Consider the following 19,132-nt stretch of genomic DNA (forward strand, 5'->3'; position numbering starts at 1 on the left):
GTAAGTTTAAGATCAAGAAGTTTCCATTTTTGGCAGTTGAAATTACAGGTCCACTTTCTATTTCTGGAAAATTTCTGATTTCACTTGATTTTCTTCCATGATGAGGTTTGACATGATAGATAAGGCTTATACAAGCATGAATGAACTTCTTCAGATCAATTCTATCCATCAAATCATTGATTAAATCAACAGTTGACCAAGTTTGACTTTTCTAGGGTTTTGGATGACTGGAGCACTTCTGATGAATTCCAAATCCTAATTCTTTGAGAACTTGACTTCAAATGATGTCTCAAGTTGTATGAACTTTTGATTATTGATCATGGTGCCCAAATTCCACAAGAATGGCCATCATCCATTGCTTTGACTGATCAATGACTGACTTTGACCTAATTGCTGATGATTGCTTCAACTGCAAGCAACAAGGTTAAACTGACAATATTTTTGTACTTTTTGAATGATAAACATATGAAAGCAAAGATATACAAATGCAGAGTATGCTTGGTGATCAAGAAACAAACCACAAGGCAATCTACCCACTAGGAGGGGACAAAGGCATGCAATGATCCTTGAGGTTATGATATGAATGATATGGGCCATGAGGGATCTTAGGGCCCAAAATTGGGGTCTTACACGGTGTTTTGATCACATGTCTCTTCGAGCTTATTACCCAGTAACCAGTAATATCTCATTATTTCTTCCTCGACTGAATTCCCTTCTGGATATTCCCCATTCGAGTCCGGATTTTTATCCGAAGTATCCTTTTTGGATAGTTTGTTGTATTGGCATATTCCCCAATACATGCATCTTTGCGTCAGCTCGAGTCTTTCCATTGATTTATTTTCATGGAATCCCTTCGTGTCTCCCAACAAGTTTCAAGTCGTGACCTGCTCACGAATTTTTACCCTTTACTCCCCCAGAGTCTTTGTCTCCCTAGTGAGTGTATTACTCCTTTGGATTTTCCTCCTGATTTCTTTTTTCCTTTGTGGACATATATCCCCACAGAGTATTAACTTTTGCATACATACATTTGCATCATGAGGTCTCTTAGGGATCAAAATTCGTCTCTTTGTTATTATTTAAGCCCATTCTACCTCGTCGAGACGAAGATCTTAACCTTCATATCTCCGGCTAGAATGACCTTAAATAGGGGCATCTGTAAGACCCTAATTTTGACCCTAAGATCCCTCATGACATCATATCATTGCTCATTTTGCATTTGCCTCAAGGATCATAGCATCTTGGCTCCTTAACCCTTGGGTTGGGACTTGTGTGAGTTGGTTTGAGACCACCAAGCATGCTTGAATTGTATATTATTGCTTTTCTTATTTTTTCACTAACCAAAAGCACAAAAATATGTCACTAACTTTGTTTGTTTTGAAGCTCAAGCAGTCATGTGATCGAAGGCTCCTAGGATGGCTCCTATACCCATTGAAGTGGCCAGATGAAAGTGAAAGCAAGCATGACAATGGTTCCTAAAGCTCTAAATCATCATATATGCCTCCCAAATATCTCAATTTGTCAATTTGATCAAGATAAACCAAAAGGGCTTGAGGATTGTTTCCCAAGGAAACCCTAATTCAACTATGCATTGACTGTGCCTTGCTCATGAAGCAACCTCAACCCATGATCAAATACAATCAAGGGAAGTTCTTTAACTCATAATTTTATGAATATGTGAGCCTATGTGAGTATCCTCAATCATTCATTCATCAAGATTTGAAGTTTGACTTTGAGAAGTTGATCAGTCAAATCATCTGACTATTTTGAAATCCACTGAGACCTAAATTTTGATGTGTTTATCAAATGAAGATGACCCCAAGATAAAAAATGTTCTTAAGAACAATATTAACAACTTTCATGTTCATCAAAAATCCATTTGAAACTTGGAAGGTCATCATTCATTTCAAAACATTATAGGTCATTTTGACTGAAACCCTAATTTTGGGTCAACTTCCCAAGGACCTAACTCATTCATATTTTATGATTTTGAGGTGAGACCAAGTGAATTAGAAAGTTTAAGATGTCTAATTCAATTGTTATTTTGTACAAAATTTCATAATCCTAAAATAAATACATGTGATAATACAAAACATTATAGGTCACTTTGGACCAAAGTCATTGAAATGTGAAAAAGTCCAACTTCAAGTGCCCCTAACTTTCTCATCAAAAATTCAAATGATGAAAAATTTAAGTCCAAATTGATTGTCTTGAAAATATCTACAAGTTTTATGTTGGATTTTTTGTCATTTGAGGCTCGAATCATTGAAACAGAAGGCTTGAAGTTGGTCCATTTTGGCAAAATTTCCATATACATGTTTTGTACATTGAACTTCATGGCCGGTTTTCAATATTTTCCCAACTCCAAATGGATTTTTGTTCAACATAACACTTATTCCTTATGTCAAGACCTTTCCAACCATTACCCACATGCCTATGTTTCAATTTTCCAAATGGCATTTTCGAAGAGGTGAAGTTTTGGGTTCAATTATGCATAACATGTGAAATCTTCTTGCATACTACATTGCCTTGCCATTTGCACGTCCAAACTTCATTCATTAGTGTTCAGCACTCAAATGCAATTGGTTTTGGGCCTCACATGCGCCTGTACAAGCCCATGCATGGAGTGTTGGTGTAAGCCCTAGAGGCCAATACTTTTTGGTACTTGTATTGAATTATTTATTAATAATAAAAAGCTTTTTCTTTATTATGTTTGTTTAATAAAGTCCCTAGAATAGATAGTCCGTTTAATGTATCAAGTGTGACTTAATCATGGGATCACATTAAACATAAGGACACTATTCTTAAAGTATCCGCAGTCGAGCTTTATTGTGAAGTGGGATAACATTAAAACATAAAGACTATTATGTATATAGACTGATGATCACATCTCATGGATCATGGATAAGGAGTTATCAAGTCTTAAAGATAGGTATGAATATTAAGAGTAATATTTGTACTGGATTGACCCGCTATGAGAATACTATATAAAATGTTATGCAAAGTGTCATAAGTTATTCTCATGGTGATAATGGTGTATACCAGCCTTCGACCTGAAACCACTATGGACCCTAGATGTAGAGTCGAGTGCCTTATTACTGATCAAACGTTGTCCGTAACTGGATGACCATAAAGACAGTTGATGGGTACTCCACGAAGCATGCTAAGGAACATGAGTGACCTAGATGGAATTTGCCTATCCTGCGTAACAGGACAAATGTCTATGGGCCCAATATTGAACTAGACAAGGATGACACGGTCTATGCCTTGTGTTCAATATAGACATAAGGGCAAAAGGGTAATTATACACATAAGTATTATCACAGAAGGATTTGTCAGATCACATGACATTTTCGTGTCTTGGGTAGCAGTGATGTGTTGCTAGATACCGCTCACTGTTTATTATGTTAAATGCGTGATTTAATATAAGTGCCAATGCCGCGAAAACCTACAGGGTTACACACAAAGGACAAATTGATGAGAGATAGAGTAACTAAGGAACACCGTAAGGTACAGCGCACTTAAGTGAATTGTAGAACATCGTAAGGTACGGTGTACTTAAACAGAATACAAAATATGGTAAGGTACCACGTGCTTAAGTGATTTTGGCATATTATAAGATATGGGCCACATACACTTGAGTGGGTTTTTTAGCTTGCAGTCCACACAAGTGGTTTTATAAATAGAACCCTTGTGTAGAAGCATTTGTGCAGTTGCAATTTTGTTTCTCTCTCTCTCTCACTCACTCAAAGCCTTCATTCGTAGCAGCTAGCACTGAGATTGAAGGAATTCGTTCGTGTGGACTGAGTAGAGGCGTTGTCATTGTTCAACGTTCGTGATCGCTCTGTAGATCTGCATCAAAGGTTACAATCGCCACAAGAGGTAACGATTCTATCACTGATCATGCCCATTCATAAGGATCATTAAAGGAGAAATTTTAAATTCCGCTGCATTTTGGATCGCCCTTCTCCTTCATGGACACACGAGTTTGATCATGCATTGCATCAGCTCTTGCTATAAATACACATGCTTGCTTCATTTGAAAACTAACCTAAAGGCGCCTGAAACTCTGCACAACTGATTCCCCAACCCTCCATTAAAGGAATTCTAAATTTTTTCTCCATTTTTCAAGCTCAAATTTCAACTTCATTGGTTGATCTTTGGCTTTCAAATTCCTTAGCCTTGCTTCCTTGTTACTTCAAGATCAAGCTGCACTGAAGATTTAGATTGGATCAAGCTCACACAAACTACACTTCAAAGGTTTTCACTCCAACTGTTTTCCTTCGAATTTCTTTGGATATTGAGCATTTTTTGTATTGGTTGGCATCTCTGAAGTCCTCATGTGAGAGGCAATTGATTTGTGATCTTAATTTTGTGAATTGAACAAGTTCAGATTGAACACCTCATTTTTCTATCTCAGATTTCTTTCTCTATAGGGATCTTGAGTGGAAATTAAGGTTACAGGGGTGATGTACATCACCCAGCTTTCGAATGATGTATAAATCGTGTGCTATGGTTGAGGTTTGAAAACCTGCAACAGGTGGCCGGAACTGGCCTTCTCACCGGAGAAGACGGTGGTTTCCACCACCGTCCCCACGCGTCCTAGCCTCAGCCCTTGGATCCATGTTCCCAGATCTAATCCTAGCGCTTCATTGTTATGACTTTATTTAATACCATGTGCCACGCTGTTGATTAAGGATCACCATGAGCGCGCGTGTCTCATCCACTAGATTAGCCACGTCAATTAATGAAGTGGATCTGACGCCTTAGGCTTTTTGCTATTTTTAATTTCTGTTTTAATTTTCTTTTATTCCATTTTATTTTAAAAATTCATAACTTCTTTATTTGGAATCACAAAAATATGGAACCAATTGCAAATTTTTTCTCTTAAATTCTAGTTTCTAAAAATGATTTTTAATTATTTTTGTGATTCCATTTAATATTTTTTGTGAATTATTTCATTTCTTATTGTTTTTAATTCATTTAAAATACTTTTTGATATTCAAAAATGCCAAAAATATTTTCTTAACATCTTTGGATAATGATGAATCTATGAAAAATATTCTCACCAATTTCTTAATTGATTTGAGATTTATTTGAGATTTTAGTCCAATTATGTTATTTTTCTTCATTTTAAATTGTTTAAAATTAGTTTTTGTTTTCAAAAAAATAATGAAATTTTTTGTCAAACCTTGTTTGACCATGTTAGACTTATGATGATCCAATTGGACTTTTCCAAGTTGATTTGAATTGGATTTGTAGTTTGACCTTTATTTGTTCATTTTATTTCAAGTATTATTTTAATTCCAAAAAATACGAAAAATATTTTTGTTGTTTCTTGACTTCTAAGCTTCATCTCACTTCTGTTTACCATTGATTGATGTTGTTTCCATTCATGATTGATCAATATGTGTTGGTTATGTTATTTGACTTTTAGTTTTGTACATTCCATTTCCATCTTCTTCTTCTTTTTTCTTTTGACCAATGAGTTAATGATTGGTGGTTAGGCTTGACATATGAGAGGCTTAACCTTCTTTGATCCAAATCAAATTCATCTTGATCAAAGATCAAATGAATTGCTTTGCATTAAAGATAGGTTACTTCTTGGTCAAGCAAAAAAACCTAAATCCATACAAGGTCATTCTTCTTTTCTTTTGGCATGGCAAGTTGTAGGAGTTTGGCTTACTAGTCATGATCTCTAACTTGTGATTATTTTCCTATAGTTTTATTGACCGGCCTCAGATAGGTGTGACTACTACATTAATTCACTTACGATTGCTTAACATAGCGCTAAATTGCCTTATGGCACACTAACACTAACTACTAATTACTAACTTTTAATTCAAGCATTTAATTCTTGCAATTTACTTTAATGCAATTTAATTTCTTGCTCATTAATTCATTTGTCTTTGCCCTTTGCCCTTTTGCTCACTTGAGCACATTATTGTGTGTATACTATTGCCTTGTGCTTGTTTTATTTTTGTTTGTGTGAACCTAATGCAAAAATGGAGAAAAGACTTAGATTTAGGACCTTACCTATGCTAAATGGAGTTTCAAGAGCAACTAGGCCTCATGCCTTTAGAATGCTAAACATGTTGAAGAGCAACTAGGCCTCATGCCTTTAGAATGCTTAATCTTGAAAGATGAATTGAAAGGACTCCTAATTCTAAACTCACTTTTGTCCATTCTTTTTATTGCATTGTGGAACCTTTTGATTTATGTGTTCTTGTGACAGGGATACCAAACTTGAGTTATTTAGAAGGACCATTGTCATGAGCATTCAAGACAAGAGAGACAAATCCAAATTGGAGGATCCTAGGAGCTTGATTGAATATTTGCTTGATTGCTTGAGTTAATTTCTTATTGTTTACTAAGTCCAAAGGAAAGGAGCAACTTGGATCATCTTTATGATCTCAAGAAGGGAACTCCAAGTGGTTTTATTTCTCTTCCCTCATCTTTGCATGTTTAGGACCTAACCCTTCTCTTCTTCTCTCCACTCTAACCCAAGCGAAACTTATTTTGTGCAAACATTAACATTGCTTTCAAAATTAGAAACCTAGGCACTATGCCTTTGATTTTTCAAACTCTTTTCATAACACTTATTTTTAAATTGAATCTTAAGTCAACTTTGACTTTATTTTGTGAATACCTTTCATTTGTAAATACAACTCACTAAAATTGTTTTTGTGGTTCCAATGGCCACTTTTGCCAAAGCTTTTCATAAACATTAGCTATTAGGTTTGAGTTATCATAGCGGTTGATATAAACCTCACCTGTATCCTTAGTGATTGGACTATAAGCCTTCCATACTTATTATAGGGTGGATCCCTCACTAGTATGTTGAAGCTCTCCTCACATGGTGGATTTGTGGTTTAGGTTGAGTTTTCTCCCTTTGACAAAATACCTTAAAGCTTTTGACCAAATCAATTCCCCCATATTTTGAGATTTTTACCCCGAACTACGAGGTTTTGATCCTACCTTTTGTGATGGCATGTAGGCAATGGGTTTATTCATTCAAATACCAAAATTGTAAATAACTTGTATATTCTTTTCTAATCTCCCCAATCATGTCTTGCACAAATATTTTCACAAATACCAACCTACCATACAACATTTGTAAAAAGGGCTCCCTTAGAGTACTAAGGATGTTTTGGGTGCTTAAAACCTTCCCATTGCATAACCAACCCCCTTACCCAGATCTCTGACATTTTTATTAGTTTTTGATTTGATAAAACTTCTCGATTTTTGTTCGCTTTCTAACCTTTCCTTTGGATAAATAGAAGCGCGGTGGCGACTCGAATTGTATGATTTACTTTTGATTTAGTCAATAAATCTAAAGGTAACGAATACCCCGCTACAAGACCCTGTTTTGATCAGATGAATTCATCTGGCTAACCACCATCAACCAACTTGCTAATCTTCAATTCTCTTGACTTTATAGGCTCATGGTAGATCATATATGCATAAGATGATGAATTTTGAAGTGCCCCTTGAGAAATTTGATCAATTGGTGAGATAGCTTGTTGGAGAAGTTACTCAAGATACCTAGTCAAACTAGGGTTTCCAAGGCAAATCACCCTCAAACTCTTGAAGAAAACTTGATCAATATAACATGTAGAAATCATTGGGACTCATATATGATGCTCATAATCATTCTTGTATCAATCCATGGTTGTGCTCTTTGTCATGAGGGTCTCAAACCCTAGATATGAACTTGATAGATCAATGGAGATCATGCCATACCTACAAAAGAGTTAAGCAAATGCAAAGACATATTTTTGGTATTTTGGTTAGTAAAATGATAATATACAAGTATGATACAATCACAAAGTGCTTGGTGATCTCTCCCAAAACAAACCCAATGAAAAAGGGGTAAGGAGGATGCCAAGGTATGATCCCAATGCTAGTGCATATGATGGAATTGCATGAGGGATCTTAGGATCAAAATTGGGGTCTTACAGCTATGTAAAAAATGTTTGCTTTTGAGTTGAGCGAGCTGAAGAATCAGATGGAAGAGTTACTTGAGAAGAGATTTGTTCGACCAAGTGTTTCTCCTTGGAGTGTGCCGATATTGTTAGTAAATTAGAATGATTCTAGTATGAGGTTGTGTATTGATGTAAGACCCCAATTTTGATCCTAAGATCCCTCATGCTATCTCATCATATGCATTAGCATTGGGATCACACTTTGGCATCCTCCTTACCCCTTATTCATTAAGTTTGCATTAGGAGAGATCACCAAGCACATTTTTTATTGTATCATACTTTGTTTTTAATGATTTACTAACCAAAATACCAAAAATATGTCAATGTATAGTTTGTTGCTTTTGTAGGTAGTGTGCATGCTCACCTATGCTCTATCAAGCTCATATCAAGGGTTTAAGACCCTAAATGTAAGGAATACAATCAAGAATTGGTTCAAATTGGCTCTAATCATCATATATGGATCCCTATTATCTTCACATATCATTTTGATCAAGAAATCATCAAGAGTTTGGAGTTTATTTGCCTTGGAAACCCTAATTCATCTAAGTATCTTGTGTGACTTCTTCAACAAGTTTCTTCAACATCTGATCAAATATTTCACGGGATACTTCACACTTCATCATATTATGCATATATGATCCTCCATGAGTCCTAAAAGTCAAGAGAATGTCAAGCTAGCAAGATGGTTCATGGTGGTTGACTAGAAAAAGTCAACTGGTCAAAACTGGGGTTCCCTAGACCCTATCTCCTACAATTTTTGTCATATTAAAATTATTCCAAGAGAAAAGTTACTCAATATGAAATTACAAACAACTTTCATGTTGAAGTCAAGATCTAGGTTTGCTTGGAAGTTCATTGTTTATGGTGAAATATTATATGTTTATGGTGAAATATTATATGTTATGATGCACACTCAATTATGGATCAGATCGCATCATTTCATGGGCCTAGCACACGCCCATGCAACCATGCAAAGAGGATTTTCAAAATTTACCAAATTTGGAAGTGTGCAAAAGTCAATCTCATGGAATATAAATAAGACCCTCATTGCTCAGAATTAGGGACCTCATGCCTAAGCTTTGAACCTGTAACCCCAAACCCTCACCATTGAAGGATAAACTTGAGGATTTTTTTTGAAAATCGAGTTTCAATTCTCCATCTGTTTTGAGATTGAAACTCCAATAGTCCATACTTCTCCTTGATCCATTTCACCTCCATTAAGCATCTGAAGCAAGGCCAAGCATAATTGAAAGCAAGAAAAAATCGTGCCAATCTGAAGCTCCATTGAAGGTGAATTTTCAGAATTTTCATCTCTTCGATTTTCCCTCAATTCTTCACCATTCTTGTTGATTTTTGGTTGTCTGAAGTCCTATCAATATAGGCAAGAAGATTGAGTTGCTTTGAGGTCAAATCGAAGCAACTCAGTTCATGATCCTCAAAATTCAAACCCCTGTATCTTTTTATATACTTGGAATTGGACAAAATTGAGGCCAGATTTGAGCTCCTGAGCATTTTTTCTTTAAATCCATGCCTTTGTTTTTCATTTTGGTGATGGTTGATGATGGACCAGTCCGGTGAGGTCCACCTGAGAAGAAGACCGGAGCCCTAGCTCCGGTGATGTGTTGTCACACATCTCAGCCATAGGATCTAGTTGAAATGTTTTAATCTTGTCCCTTGCTTCTGATTACCAAGCGTGTGGCGCAGTTGACTAAGGTGTTTGTGGAACGCGCGCGCTTGGCCATCAGATTTTCCACTTCAAGTAATGAGGGAGATCTGATATGAGCTTTGGACTTAGAATTAGGCAACATCCCCTATGCAAGAGGACTTGGCCAATGCCAACATTTCTGAGATCAAGTTATTGTGATTTGAGCTTTCATCTGATGAAAGTATTGGGATCTATATGAACTCATCTACTACATGGTCCTGATGCAGCTGTTACTTTGAACCTATGTCTAATGTCTTATTCTTAGCCAATCAAGGAGTAGTTCATCTGATACATGGGAAGATTAAGAAGAAGACTGTGAAGTTGCTTGCTTGGATGTGGCTATCTTTATTTGATGCCTTGATCTTCATCTTGCTACTTGTTTATTGATATTGCTTGATTTTAAAGTCCAAAGGAAAAGTGGGTTTCTATATGACATTCTTGTTTATTGGATTGCGTCCCATTGGTCAAATGCTTTCAACCCTTAACTTTTAAATTCTTGCTTAGGATTAGTCTCTTCATCTCCTCTCATTCTCTTAAATTTCAAAATCTCTCCCCCCTTTTCTCAAAATCTTCTTTGCTTATGATTTCTAAACTTAGACTTTATTGCAAATTAGAGAGTTTGGCCTTATGCCGTTGCTTTTTTTAAACTCTTTTCTTAAATCAAACTTATAAACGAACTTAACCATATTGACTTAAAATTTCAAAAGACAAAAATAACTAACACTCATTCAAACTCTTTTTTTGGCCTTTGTCCCTCTTTTAAATTTAACATTTTGATTAAAAGAAATTCACTCACTTTGAAATTGATACCACGAACTACGAAGTTTTGATCCCTGATTTTTATGTTGGTATGTAGGCACAAGTCCGAAGGTCTTGTCAAACACAAAAATATAATTAATGAATTCTTTTCTCATCCCCACACTCTATTTGTTGCAAACATATTTTATACCAAAAAACACATACACACACAAAAAGGGCTCTCTAGGAGTACATAGGACACTTTGGGTGCTAACACCTTCCCTCTATGTAACCAACCCCCTTACCTGTAATCTCTGGCATTTTATTAGTTTTGATTTGAAAACTTCTTATCTTTGGGTTTTGTTCGTACTTTTCCCTTTTCCTTTGGAAACAATAAAAGCACGGCGGTGACTCTAGTTTTAGTGACGTTAAGTTTATCCATGGATTAATGGTCATGAATTTACAGCTATAGAAATTAAGTGGCGACTCTGCTGGGGAGTAGTCTCCAGTGGGTTTAGCCTACTTTTTTATGTGTATATAATTGTATATTTGATGTTTATATACTTGTTTTGTGTGATATAATCTACTTGTTGTGCTTGGTGATCTCTAAGTGGTGAGATAAGTTCTAACCCGAACTTGAGTGCAATTAAGATATGAGGATGGTATAGTCATGTTCGACTTGTGTGGAGTAGTCCTTAACAAGTTGGCTTGAGACCTATCTACTCAGTGGAGACCCTTTTAGAGCTATTGATGTCACACAAGTCATTTATGGTTAGGCATTACTTTCTCTGATTTGGGGTCCGAGAAGCTGAGGACCATAGAACATTTAACCCAACTTGGACTATTTAGGATGTAGTGCGAAGACTGTTCATGTGTAGACTTGATAATAGTTGTTACGCGATACTACATTCAGACGAGTTTCTCTTGAGAATATTATGGATTGATGAGTCAGTCATCCTAACTTATAATATGTGATAAATGGAATTAAGACTCTGGGAACTTTTTAGAACATGATCTACATGTTTTTATCCTTAGTACATTCCTTTGGGATGGTTCTTAACCTAACTCCATGCTCGTGACTCACAACAAACCCTTGATTCTTGGTTGATCCAATCAAGTCTTGTCAATATCAATTAAACTCGGGTGTTGATAAGGTGAAAACCATAATCCACAAAAATGGATGATTGATCTTGACAATGACTTGATTCATCCCTTGACCTTTGTTTGTTTGCCTTGTGTGTGATCCCTTATTTGTGATTGTTGCATTCATGCATTCATGCGCATCATAACATTCATCACACGAAAATAATTTCAAGGAACTGAGGTATTATTTGCAAATATTTTTAGACCATGGATTATGGATGAAGGAACACTAAGAAGTACAGTTTCAGATGTCCCGACTTAAAAGAGTTAAGGAAGTTATCATCTTTTGTATTAGATCCCTTGAACTTCAAGCAACGTCATGGGAAACTTCTGTCTGTATTATCTGCTGATGTAGTGGAAGGACTCTTGAGTGTATTGGTTCAGTTTTATGACCCCCTCAACCGTTGCTTCACTTTTCCCGATTATCAGCTTATGCCTACGTTAGAGGAGTATGCCCATCTCTTGGGAATACCTGTTTCTGACAAGTTTCCCTTTAGTGGATTGGAGGATATTCTAAAATCTCATATTATAGCTGAAGCTCTTCATCTGAAGAAGTCTGAGATTGAGGCTCATTGGGTGAAGAAATGAGGAATATTTGGATTGACTTCTGAGTTTCTCATAAGGAAAGCGATTGTCTTGGCTCAAGCCTGTAGTGTGGATGCTTTTGAAGCTATCTTTGTGTTGCTCATCTATGGTTTGGCTTTGTTCCCTAACATTGACAGTTTTGTTGATTTTAACGCCATTAGAATCTTCTTGATTGGGAATCCTGTACCTACTTTATTGGGTGATGTGCACTTCTCCTTGTATTTAAGGAATTCTAAAGGGGGTGGAAATATTGTGTGTTGTGTTCCTCTTCTATACAAGTGGTTTATTTTGCACTTGCCTCAGACGCCTGCTTTTATGGAGAACAAACAATGTCTACAGTGGTCTTAGAGACTTATGTCTCTCACTAATGATGATATAATTTGGTATGACTCTGCCTTGAGTGGCTTGGATATTATTGATAGTTGTGGTGAATTCTCTAATGTTCCTCTCATTGGTACACAAGGAGGAATTAACTATAACCCTTCTTTGGCTCGTCATCAACTTGGGTTCCCCTTGAGAGATAAACCTAATAACACTCAGTTATAAGGTCTTTTCTATCAAGAGAGTAAAGATCCCCAACATTTGAAGCAGAAGAGAGTTCATGCTTGGCATAATGTGCATAGGAAAGGAAGATCTGAGCTGGGTCCGCGCAACTGTGTAGCTTTGGAAGCTTACACTACTTGGGTGAAGAAGAGAGCTTTAGAGTTGAAGATGCCATATTGCTTATGAGATACCTATGTCTATGGCTGTGGTTGAGCCATCAACTCTCCCTAACCAAGATGTAGAGGAGTTGGAAGACACACTCGCCAAGATGAAGCAAGAGAGAGATATGTGGGAAGAACGGTTCCATGCTTTGAGCCAAAAGCATGATGAGTTGCAGCTTGAGTCTAAGGACAAAGATACACTTATTGAACTTCTTGAAGACCGAGCAGTAAAGAGACAGAGAGAACCAGAGGGTCCATCTTCCTCTAGTATGCCTCAGCCTACCGGTGCTTAGAAGAAGATTGTTGACCAACTTGTCCTTGAGAAGGCTCAGATGAAGACTTCTTTTGAGAATGAGATTCGACGCATCCGAAGGAAGTACGCGCCCACGGCCAGATCATCTGACATTGTTGTTAGGAGATCCTTATGATGACTAGTTTCCTTTTCTCTTGTATTTGGTTTCTGAAATTGTACTTAACCCTTCCAACTTATATGAATAAAAGAGATTTTTATGGTCAATCAAATTGTTAATATTGTTATTATATATTTGCAAATAAAACAGTAGGTTCCTTGAAAATAAAAATAAACAAAACATTGTATTTCATGTATCATTTGCATAAACAAGTTTTCTTCCGCCAGATGTCTTATCGGTTATTCTTCTATACTTCAGCCAAGATGACTCGCCGATACAACACTCGCGCCAATCAACCTAGAATCATGGAGCACTTAGAGCAAGAAAACGAGAAATGGAGTATGAGATTGCTCGCCTAACTACTATGATGGAGTCTGTTCTAGATGCTCAGAATCAGTCTTCTCCAACTCCCACAACTCCTCCTCCTTAGAGGACTGTCATCTCAGAGGTTGCTACCTCAACTGTTCCTGTTGCTGCTACTCAATCCGATCCGTCTATGCCTATGGATTCCCGTGGGGAATGCCACCCAATTTCATGCCTGAAGGGTTTGCACCTACATTTGCTTCTATGCCAGTATCTAGCCCGATCATGTCTGTGCCGCCTCCAGTTGTTCATACTTTGCCTCGTGTTGAGGACACCGTCTACCATTCTGAGCCGTCTGAGGGCCCTGATGTTTATGAGAAGATGGATGAGATGAAGGATCAGTTCCTTGAGCTGTGTAAGAAGTTGAAAACGTTGAGAGGGAAAGATCTGTTTGGTAAAAGTGTTGTTGAACTTTGCTTAGTGCCAAACGTCAAGATCCCGATGAAGTTCAAAGTCCATGACTTTGAAAAGTATAAGGGAAATACTTGTCCACTTAGCCACCTTGTTATGTATGTCAGAAAAATGTCAACTCAAACTGATAATGATCAGTTATTAATTCACTACTTCCAAGGCAGTTTGACTGGTGCCGATTTGAGATGGTACATGGGGCTAGATAGTGCAAGTGTTCACACATTTAATAATTTGGGTGAAGCTTTTGTGAAACAGTATAAGTACAATGTAGACATGACACCTGATAGAGACCAACTGAGGTCTATGTCGCAGAAGGACATAGAGACATTCAAAGAGTATGCATAGAGATGGAGAGAGCTTGTTGCTCAGATTAATCCTTTGTTGGAAGAGAAAGAGATGACTAAGATTTTCATAAAGACCTTGAGTTCGTTTTATTACGAACGAATGGTTGCTAGTGCCCCTAGTGAATTTACCGAAATGGTAAACATGGGGATGAGGTTAGAGGAAGGAGTCCGTGAGGGACATTTTTCTAAATAAGAGGTGTCATCAAGCAAGAAATATGGAAGCAGTTTCGCTAGAAAGAAGGAAGGGGAAGCCAATGCAGTATCTGTAGAGAGGCAAATGAGGCCTCATGTCAGAAGAAATCCACAACCGCGTCAGCATCAACATCAAGTTTCATCAGTTATCCCAGTATTTTCAAACAATTCAAATAATCAATCAGTGCCAATTCAACAACAACGTCAACAACAGCCACAACAAAGAACAAACAACAACAACAATAACAATAATCAGCAACAACAAAATTTCGAGAGGAAGAAGGTCTCTTTTGACCCTATTCCCATGTCATATGCCGAACTTTATCCGTCTTTGGTTCTCAAGAACCTACTCCAGCCAAGAAATCCGCCTCAAATTCCAGACTCACTTCCGTGGTGGTATAAGCCCGAACTCCATTGTGCCTTTCATGAAGGAGCTCCCGACCATGATATTGAAAACTGTTACCCATTGAAGTATGAGGTCCAGAAACTGGTAAAAAGTGGGATGATGTCCTTTGAGGACCGTGCGCCGAACGTCAAAGCCAACCCATTGCCCGCTCATGGTAATTATTCTATCAATATGGTAGATGGTTGTCCAGGAAATTTCCGAGTATTCGATGTGTGACGTATTCGTAGGTCCTTGGTAGAGATGCATAGGACCCTGTGTACCATCGGTGATTGTGAGCACGACCATGATGGTTGTGTAATTTGTAGTGTAAACCCCCGTGGGTGTTTGATCGTCAAGAGGGATATCCATAAGTTGATAGATGAGAATGTAATCCAGATTTAATAGTCGAGGGATATATATGATGTGAATGTTATTGTTCCAGTGTTCAAGACCCCTGAGCAGGTAGTAATTCAATTTGATAGTAGCGACATCAACATCGTCAACAAATCGGTATCGCCGTTAGTGATACGGTTAGCGAGCCCCATACGGTATGCATCCGATAGAGTTGTTCCGTATCAATATAATGCTACCATGGTAGATAATGGTCAAGAGGTTCCATTGCCTACAACCAATTCTGTTGTGAATATAGTCGATATTGCGAAGGTGACCCGTAGTGGTCGAGTATTTGGTCCAATATTCCTGAAAGAAGTAATAGAAGATGTGTCGGTTGGTAAGAAGGTTGATGTACCTGCAGTAAACCCAGTTAATGCTCTAATGTGTTAGTCAGGTCAATCCAGCAAATTGAAGCCTAATGATAGTGATGAGGTACTATGATTAATCAAGAAAAGTGAATTTAATATGGTGGAGCAGCTGCTCCAAACTCCTTCGAAGATTTCAGTGTTGTCTCTGCTAATGAATTCCGAAGCGCACAAAGAAGCATTGAAAAGAGTGTTGGAGAAAGCCTACATCGAGCACGATGTAACCGTGGATCAATTTGACCATATTGTGGCTAACATTACTTCCTGCAACAACTTTAGTTTTTGTGATGAAGAACTTCCCGAGGAAGGCAAAAATCACAATCTAGCACTGCATATATCAATGAATTGCAAGGAGGATGCACTGTCAAATGTGTTAGTTGATACCGGTTATTCTTTGAATATACTCCCAAACCAACTCTTTCTAGGTTATCCTATCAAGGTACCCCGATGAGATGCAGTGGCGTGATCGTCAAAGCATTTGATGGTTCTCGCAAGACTGTTATAGGAGAAGTGGACCTTCCAATGAAGATAGGTCCGAGTGATTTCAAATTACTTTTCAAGTAATGGATATCCACCCGACCTATAGTGATTTGTTGGGGAGGCCATGGATCCATGAAGCTGGAGCTATAACATCCACTATGCACCAGAAATTGAAATTTGTAAAGAATGGCAAGCTTGTCATTGTAGGTGGAGAGAAAACACTTTTGGTGAGCCATCTATCGTCCTTTTCACATGTTGAAGCTGAGGAGGAGGTTGGAACTTCGTTCTGAGCTCTATCTATTGCTGAGATAAAGAAAACAGGGGCACCCATGTCTTCTTTCAGCGATGCTCAAAAAATTATTGAAGATGGAAGTACAAATCAGTGGGGCCTTATGGTAGAGGTCGCCGATAACAAGAACAAAGTTGGATTGGGATTTCAGCAAGGGCCATTTAAAGTCAAAATTGAAGAAGTGAAAATAAGTTTCCGTAGCGGAGGGTTCATCCATGGTAATGAACAACACTCAGCTGCTATGATCGAGGGCGATAAAGACGAAGACTGCACCAACTTTGTGACGTATGGCAAGGCTTACAACAATTGGGTTGCTGTTGATGTTCCTGTTATTGTCCATCGTTCTAAGTAATTTGCTCTTTTTTTTCATTATTTTAGAAAAAAATTTCTCCTATGCCTAAGGGAGAAGTGAACATTGTTGGGCATTTTCCAAATTATAATCAATAAAATGCAATTCTATTCATCCATATCTATGATGTTTTATTTTTACTTTTTGCTTTTCTGAAAATGGTAATCACAAAAAACATAAATAAATAATAATTGTCTATCTGCATAATATTTGGTCACAATTCACTTCTCTAAAATTAAAATATCAAATCATTATGCAGGTTGGTGCCTAAACCCATTGAATACAATGATCCTATTCCCTCTCCAAACTTTGATTTCCCTATGTTTAAGGCTGAGGAAGAGATTGATGAAGAAGTGTCTGATGAATTGTCTCGTCTACTTGAGCACGAGGAAAAAGCCATTCAGTCATTCGAAGAACAGATTGAGTTAGTCAACTTGGGTTCCGAAGATGATGTGAAGGAAGTCAAGATTGGGTCTCAACTGTGTCCAGAGGTTAAGAAGGGGTTGATTGATCTTCTTCGAGAGTATGCAAATGTGTTTGCTTGGTCCTATCAAGACATGCCTGGTTTGGATTCTGAGATTGTGGAGCATAGATTACCGTTGAAGCCAGAATGCCCGCCAGTCAAGCAGAAGTTAAGGAGGACTCATTCTGATATGGAAGTAAAGATCAAAGAAGAAGTGAAAAAGCAGATTGATGCCAGTTTCCTTATTACCGTTGAGTATCCACAATGGGTGGCCAATATTATGCCTGTTCCGAAAAAGGATGGAATAGTCCGCATGTGTGTCGATTATAGAGATTTGAACAAAGCTAGTCCGAAAGATGATTTTCCTCTGCCACACATTGATATGTTGGTAGACAAAACAGTTAAATTCAAAGCCTTTTCGTTTTTGGACAGATTTTCCTGTTATAATCAGTTCAAGATGGCACCCGAAGATATGGAGAAGAACATATTCATTACACCCTGGGGAACATTCTATTATAGAGTGATGCCTTTCAGTTTAAAGAATGCTGGTGCAACATACCAAAGAGCTATGACCACTCTTTTTCATGATATGATGCATAAAGAGATCGAAGTCTATGTTGATGATATGATTGCTAAATCCAGTGATGAAGAAGAGCATGTTGATCATTTATTGAAGCTATTCCAGCATTTGAGGAAGTACAAACTCCGCTAGAATCCCAATAAATGTACTTTTGGTGTTTGTTCTGGTAAGTTGTTAGGCTTTATTGTCAGCGAGAAGGGTATTGAAGTTGATCATGCCAAGGTCAAAGCAATACAAGAAATGCCTGCACCCAAAACTGAGAAGCAAGTCAGAGGTTTTCTGGACCGCTTGAATTATATCTCAAGATTCATTTCACATATGACTGCCACGTGTGCACCTATATTCAAGCTTCTTCGGGAAGATCAATCTTGTGATTGGACTGAAGATTTCCAAAAAGCTTTTGATAGTATCAAAGAGTATCTGCTCGAGCCTCTGATTCTGTCTCCACGTATTGAAGGAAGACCGTTGATCATGTATTTGATTGTGCTCGATGAAAGTATGAGTTATGTTCTTGGTCAGTAAGATGAAACTGGAAAGAAAGAATATGCAATTTACTACCTCAGTTAGAAGTTTACCGACTGTGGGACTCGGTATTTTATGCTTGAAAAGACTTGTTGTGTATTGGCTTGGGCTACTAAGCGTCTGCGCTAGTATATGTTGAATCATACTACTTGGTTGATATCCAAAATGGATCCAATCAAGTACATTTTCGAGAAGCCTGCTTTAATTGGGAAGATTGCCCGTTGGCAGATGTTGTTATCCGTGTATGATATTTGTAATACCTCAAAATTTACCCCCCTCATTCATGCATTCATTTTTAGGTCATTTAACATTTCATATTGCATTTCATCATGTCAATCGGAATTAGATCCAAAAAGCTTGAATATCATCCAAGACACTTTGTGGGTCCTATCTGGGTGATCAGTCAACACAAGGGAATGACTTGAGATATTTCCAACATGTTCAAATGGGGTCTATTCATCAGTCAAAACGTTAATCTTGAAGGAGCAAAAGTTTGTTCATGAACTGTCATGCTCGCTAGGCGAAGCCCACGCGTTTTGAAAAAAAAAACGAAAAAAAAAATAAAGTAAATAAATAAATAAATAAAATATAATAGAAAAATCTTGGACTTGGACCTCTCTCTTTTGAGCCCACAAAGTCACAAAAATAAGGTTATAAATTCTAGACTTCCATCTCCCAAAAAACCCTGGGAAAAAGATAGTGAGAGAAGAGCTAACAGAGTTCAGAGCA

This window comes from Lathyrus oleraceus, chromosome 6, assembly GCF_024323335.1.
Source record: "Lathyrus oleraceus cultivar Zhongwan6 chromosome 6, CAAS_Psat_ZW6_1.0, whole genome shotgun sequence".
NCBI lineage: Eukaryota > Viridiplantae > Streptophyta > Magnoliopsida > Fabales > Fabaceae > Lathyrus > Lathyrus oleraceus.